This window comes from Molothrus aeneus, unplaced genomic scaffold, assembly GCF_037042795.1.
Source record: "Molothrus aeneus isolate 106 unplaced genomic scaffold, BPBGC_Maene_1.0 scaffold_47, whole genome shotgun sequence".
Taxonomy (NCBI): domain Eukaryota; kingdom Metazoa; phylum Chordata; class Aves; order Passeriformes; family Icteridae; genus Molothrus; species Molothrus aeneus.
In genome coordinates, this window is record NW_027099144.1 from 839,157 (window position 1) to 845,156 (window position 6,000).

Here is a 6,000-nt window from a genome sequence, read left to right on the forward strand (position 1 = left end):
TACTGTTTTCTCTAAGTCTGAATGCTGCCCACACTGTGCCTGCGTGGTGCGGCTTGCATCTTCGCCTTTGGGAAGCTGCCGCTCGCCGAGTCTCCCGGAGGCGAAGAAGCGGCTTCTTCGCTCTCAGAGCATTGGGCCGGTCGCGGTGAGCACCTAAGAGCGGCTTCTGCCGAAAGAAGCCGTAGACCGGCACTTAGCTTCCAAGAGCTCTGTATCTGCGTCTTCTGCGTGTCTTGTCGCTCAACACTCAGCAAAAGGCTTTTCCACCATATCTTGCAAAGACAAACACTGCCAGTAAATAAAACATCCAAAATCTTGTTCTAAAGCTTGCACGGAGGCCTGCAAAGAGTTTTGCAAGAAGGAACATATAGTTGTCCAAAACTTGTTCTTTTCGAATATAATAACAATGGAAAAAGCAGGAGAGTGGTAAAGTACTGTTTTCTCTAAGTCTGAATGCTGCCCACACTGTGCCTGCGTGGTGCGGCCTGCATCTTCGCCTTTGGGAAGCTGCCGCTCGCCGAGTCTCCCGGAGGCGAAGAAGCGGCCTCTTCGCACACAGAGCATTGGGCCGGTCGCGGTGAGCACCTAAGAGCGGCTTCTGCCGAAAGAAGCCGTAGACCGGCACTTAGCTTCCAAGAGCTCCGTATGTGCGTCTTCTGCGTGTCTTGTCGCTCAACACTCAGCAAAGGCTTTTCCACCATATCTTGCAAAGACAAACACTGCCAGTAAATAAAACATCCAAAATCATGTTCTAAAGCTTGCACGGAGGTCTGCAAAGAGTTTTGCAAGAAGGAACATATAGTTGTCCAAAACTCGTTCTTTTCGAATATAATAACAATGGAAAAGGCAGGAGAGTGGTAAAGTACTGTTTTCTCTAAGTCTGAATGCTGCCCACACTGTGCCTGCGTGGTGCGGCTTGCATCTTCGCCTTTGGGAAGCTGCCGCCCGCCGAGTCTCCCAGAGGCGAAGAAGCGGCTTCTTCGCACACAGAGCATTGGGCCGTTGGCGGTGTTCTCCGGAGAGCGGCTTCTGTCGAAAGAAGCCGTGGAGCGGCATTTAGCTTCTGAGAGCTCCGTATCGGCGTCTTCTGCGTGTCTTGTCGCTCAACACTCAGCACAAAGCTTTTCCACCATATCTTGCAAAGAGAAACTCTGCCAGTAAATAAAACATTCAAACTCTTGTTCTAAAGCATGCACGGAGGTCTGCAAAGAGTTTTGCAAGAAGGAACATATAGTTGTCCAAAAAACGTTCTTTTCGAATATAATAACAATGGAAAAGGCAGGAGAGTGGTAAAGTTCTGTTTTCTCTAAGTCTGAATGCTGCCAACACTGTGCCTGCGTGGTGCGGCTTGCATCTTCGCCTTTGGGAAGCTGCCGCTCGCCGAGTCTCCCGGAGGCGAAGAAGCGGCCTCTTCGCACACAGAGCATTGGGCCGGTCGCGGTGAGCACCTAAGAGCGGCTTCTGCCGAAAGAAGCCGTAGACCGGCACTTAGCTTCCAAGAGCTCCGTATGTGCGTCTTCTGCGTGTCTTGTCGCTCAACACTCAGCAAAGGCTTTTCCACCATATCTTGCAAAGACAAACACTGCCAGTAAATAAAACATCCAAAATCTTGTTCTAAAGCTTGCACGGAGGTCTGCAAAGAGTTTTGCAAGAAGGAACATATAGTTGTCCAAAACTCGTTCTTTTCGAATATAATAACAATGGAAATGGCAGGAGAGTGGTAAAGTACTGTTTTCTCTAAGTCTGAATGCTGCCCACACTGTGCCTGCGTGGTGCGGCTTGCATCTTCGCCTTTGGGAAGCTGCCGCTCGCCGAGTCTCCCAGAGGCGAAGAAGCGGCTTCTTCGCACACAGAGCATTGGGCCATTGGCGGTGTTCTCCGGAGAGCGGCTTCTGTCGAAAGAAGCCGTGGAGCGGCATTTAGCTTCCGAGAGCTCCGTATCGGCGTCTTCTGCGTGTCTTGTCGCTCAACACTCAGCACAAAGCTTTTCCACCATATCTTGCAAAGAGAAACTCTGCCAGTAAATAAAACATCCAAAATCTTGTTCTAAAGCTTGCACGGAGGCCTGCAAAGAGTTTTGCAAGAAGGAACATATAGTTGTCCAAAACTTGTTCTTTTCGAATATAATAACAATGGAAAAAGCAGGAGAGTGGTAAAGTACTGTTTTCTCTAAGTCAGAATGCTGCCCACACTGTGCCTGCGTGGTGCGGCCTGCATCTTCGCCTTTGGGAAGCTGCCGCTCGCCGAGTCTCCCGGAGGCGAAGAAGCGGCCTCTTCGCACACAGAGCATTGGGCCGGTCGCGGTGAGCACCTAAGAGCGGCTTCTGCCGAAAGAAGCCGTAGACCGGCACTTAGCTTCCAAGAGCTCCGTATGTGCGTCTTCTGCGTGTCTTGTCGCTCAACACTCAGCAAAGGCTTTTCCACCATATCTTGCAAAGACAAACACTGCCAGTAAATAAAACATCCAAAATCTTGTTCTAAAGCTTGCACGGAGGTCTGCAAAGAGTTTTGCAAGAAGGAACATATAGTTGTCCAAAACTCGTTCTTTTCGAATATAATAACAATGGAAATGGCAGGAGAGTGGTAAAGTACTGTTTTCTCTAAGTCTGAATGCTGCCCACACTGTGCCTGCGTGGTGCGGCTTGCATCTTCGCCTTTGGGAAGCTGCCGCTCGCCGAGTCTCCCAGAGGCGAAGAAGCGGCTTCTTCGCACACAGAGCATTGGGCCGTTGGCGGTGTTCTCCGGAGAGCGGCTTCTGTCGAAAGAAGCCTTGGACCGGCATTTTGCTTCCGAGAGCTGCGTATCTGCGTCTTCTGCGTGTCTTGTCGCTCAACACTCAGCACAAAGCTTTTCCACCATATCTTGCAAAGACAAACACTGCCAGTAAATAAAACATCCAAACTCTTGTTCTAAAGCTTGCATGGAGGTATGCAAAGAGTTTTGCAAGAAGGAACATATAGTTGTCCAAAACTCGTTATTTTCGAATATAATAACAATGGAAAAGGCAGGAGAGTGGTAAAGTACTGTTTTCTCTAAGTCTGAATGCTGCCCACACTGTGCCTGCGTGGTGCGGCTTGCATCTTCGCCTTTGGGAAGCTGCCGCTCGCCGAGTCTCCCGGAGGCGAAGAAGCGGCTTCTTCGCTCTCAGAGCATTGGGCCGGTCGCGGTGAGCACCTAAGAGCGGCTTCTGCCGAAAGAAGCCGTAGACCGGCACTTAGCTTCCAAGAGCTCTGTATCTGCGTCTTCTGCGTGTCTTGTCGCTCAACACTCAGCAAAAGGCTTTTCCACCATATCTTGCAAAGACAAACACTGCCAGTAAATAAAACATCCAAAATCTTGTTCTAAAGCTTGCACGGAGGCCTGCAAAGAGTTTTGCAAGAAGGAACATATAGTTGTCCAAAACTTGTTCTTTTCGAATATAATAACAATGGAAAAAGCAGGAGAGTGGTAAAGTACTGTTTTCTCTAAGTCAGAATGCTGCCCACACTGTGCCTGCGTGGTGCGGCCTGCATCTTCGCCTTTGGGAAGCTGCCGCTCGCCGAGTCTCCCGGAGGCGAAGAAGCGGCCTCTTCGCACACAGAGCATTGGGCCGGTCGCGGTGAGCACCTAAGAGCGGCTTCTGCCGAAAGAAGCCGTAGACCGGCACTTAGCTTCCAAGAGCTCCGTATGTGCGTCTTCTGCGTGTCTTGTCGCTCAACACTCAGCAAAGGCTTTTCCACCATATCTTGCAAAGACAAACACTGCCAGTAAATAAAACATCCAAAATCTTGTTCTAAAGCTTGCACGGAGGTCTGCAAAGAGTTTTGCAAGAAGGAACATATAGTTGTCCAAAACTCGTTCTTTTCGAATATAATAACAATGGAAATGGCAGGAGAGTGGTAAAGTACTGTTTTCTCTAAGTCTGAATGCTGCCCACACTGTGCCTGCGTGGTGCGGCTTGCATCTTCGCCTTTGGGAAGCTGCCGCCCGCCGAGTCTCCCAGAGGCGAAGAAGCGGCTTCTTCGCACACAGAGCATTGGGCCGTTGGCGGTGTTCTCCGGAGAGCGGCTTCTGTCGAAAGAAGCCTTGGACTGGCATTTTGCTTCCGAGAGCTGCGTATCTGCGTCTTCTGCGTGTCTTGTCGCTCAACACTCAGCACAAAGCTTTTCCACCATATCTTGCAAAGACAAACACTGCCAGTAAATAAAACATCCAAACTCTTGTTCTAAAGCTTGCATGGAGGTATGCAAAGAGTTTTGCAAGAATGAACATATAGTTGTCCAAAACTCGTTCTTTTCGAATATAATAACAATGGAAAAGGCAGGAGAGTGGTAAAGTACTGTTTTCTCTAAGTCTGAATGCTGCCCACACTGTGCCTGCGTGGTGCGGCTTGCATCTTCGCCTTTGGGAAGCTGCCGCTGGCCGAGTCTCCCGGAGGCGAAGAAGCGGCTTCTTCGCACTCAGAGCATTGGGCCGGTCGCGGTGAGCACCTAAGAGCGGCTTCTGCCGAAAGAAGCCGTAGACCGGCATTTAGCTTCGGAGGGCACTGTATCTGCGTCTTCTGCGTGTCTTGTCGCTCAACACTCAGCAAAAGGCTTTTCCACCATATCTTGCAAAGACAAACACTGCCAGTAAATAAAACATCCAAAATCTTGTTCTAAAGCTTGCACGGAGGTCTGCAAAGAGGTTTGCAAGAAGGAACATATAGTTGTCCAAAACTCGTTCTTTTCGAATATAATAACAATGGAAAAGGCAGGAGAGTGGTAAGGTACTGTTTTCTCTAAGTCTGAATGCTGCCCACACTGTGCCTGCGTGGTGCGGCTTGCATCTTCGCCTTTGGGAAGCTGCCGCTCGCCGAGTCTCCCGGAGGCAAAGAAGCGGCTTCTTCGCACACAGAGCATTGGGCCGGTCGCGGTGAGCACCTAAGAGCGGCTTCTGCCGAAAGAAGCCGTAGACCTGTATTAGCTTCCGAGAGCTCCGTATCTGCATCTTCTGCGTGTCTTGCCGCTCAACACTCAGGAAAAGTCTTTTCCACCATATCTTGCCAAGAGAAACACTGCCAGTAAATAAAACATCCAAAATCATGTTCTAAAGCTTGCACGGAGGTCTGCAAAGAGTTTTGCAAGAAGGAACATATAGTTGTCCAAAACTCGTTCTTTTCGAATATAATAACAATGGAAAAGGCAGGAGAGTGGTAAAGTACTGTTTTCTCTAAGTCTGAATGCTGCCCACACTGTGCCTGCGTGGTGCGGCTTGCATCTTCGCCTTTGGGAAGCTGCCGCCCGCCGAGTCTCCCAGAGGCGAAGAAGCGGCTTCTTCGCACACAGAGCATTGGGCCGTTGGCGGTGTTCTCCGGAGAGCGGCTTCTGTCGAAAGAAGCCGTGGAGCGGCATTTAGCTTCTGAGAGCTCCGTATCGGCGTCTTCTGCGTGTCTTGTCGCTCAACACTCAGCACAAAGCTTTTCCACCATATCTTGCAAAGAGAAACTCTGCCAGTAAATAAAACATTCAAACTCTTGTTCTAAAGCATGCACGGAGGTCTGCAAAGAGTTTTGCAAGAAGGAACATATAGTTGTCCAAAAAACGTTCTTTTCGAATATAATAACAATGGAAAAGGCAGGAGAGTGGTAAAGTTCTGTTTTCTCTAAGTCTGAATGCTGCCAACACTGTGCCTGCGTGGTGCGGCTTGCATCTTCGCCTTTGGGAAGCTGCCGCTCGCCGAGTCTCCCGGAGGCGAAGAAGCGGCTTCTTCGCACACAGAGCATTGGGCCGGTCGCGGTGAGCACCTAAGAGCGGCTTCTGCCGAAAGAAGCCGTGGACCGGCACTTAGCTCCGAGAGCTCCGTATCTGCGTCTTCTGCGTGTCTTGCCACTCAACACTCAGCAAAAGGCTTTTCCACCATATCTTGCAAAGACAAACACTGCCAGTAAATAAAACATCCAAAATCATGTTCTAAAGCTTGCACGGAGGTCTGCAAAGAGTTTTGCAAGAAGGAACATATAGTTGTCCAAAACTCGTTCTT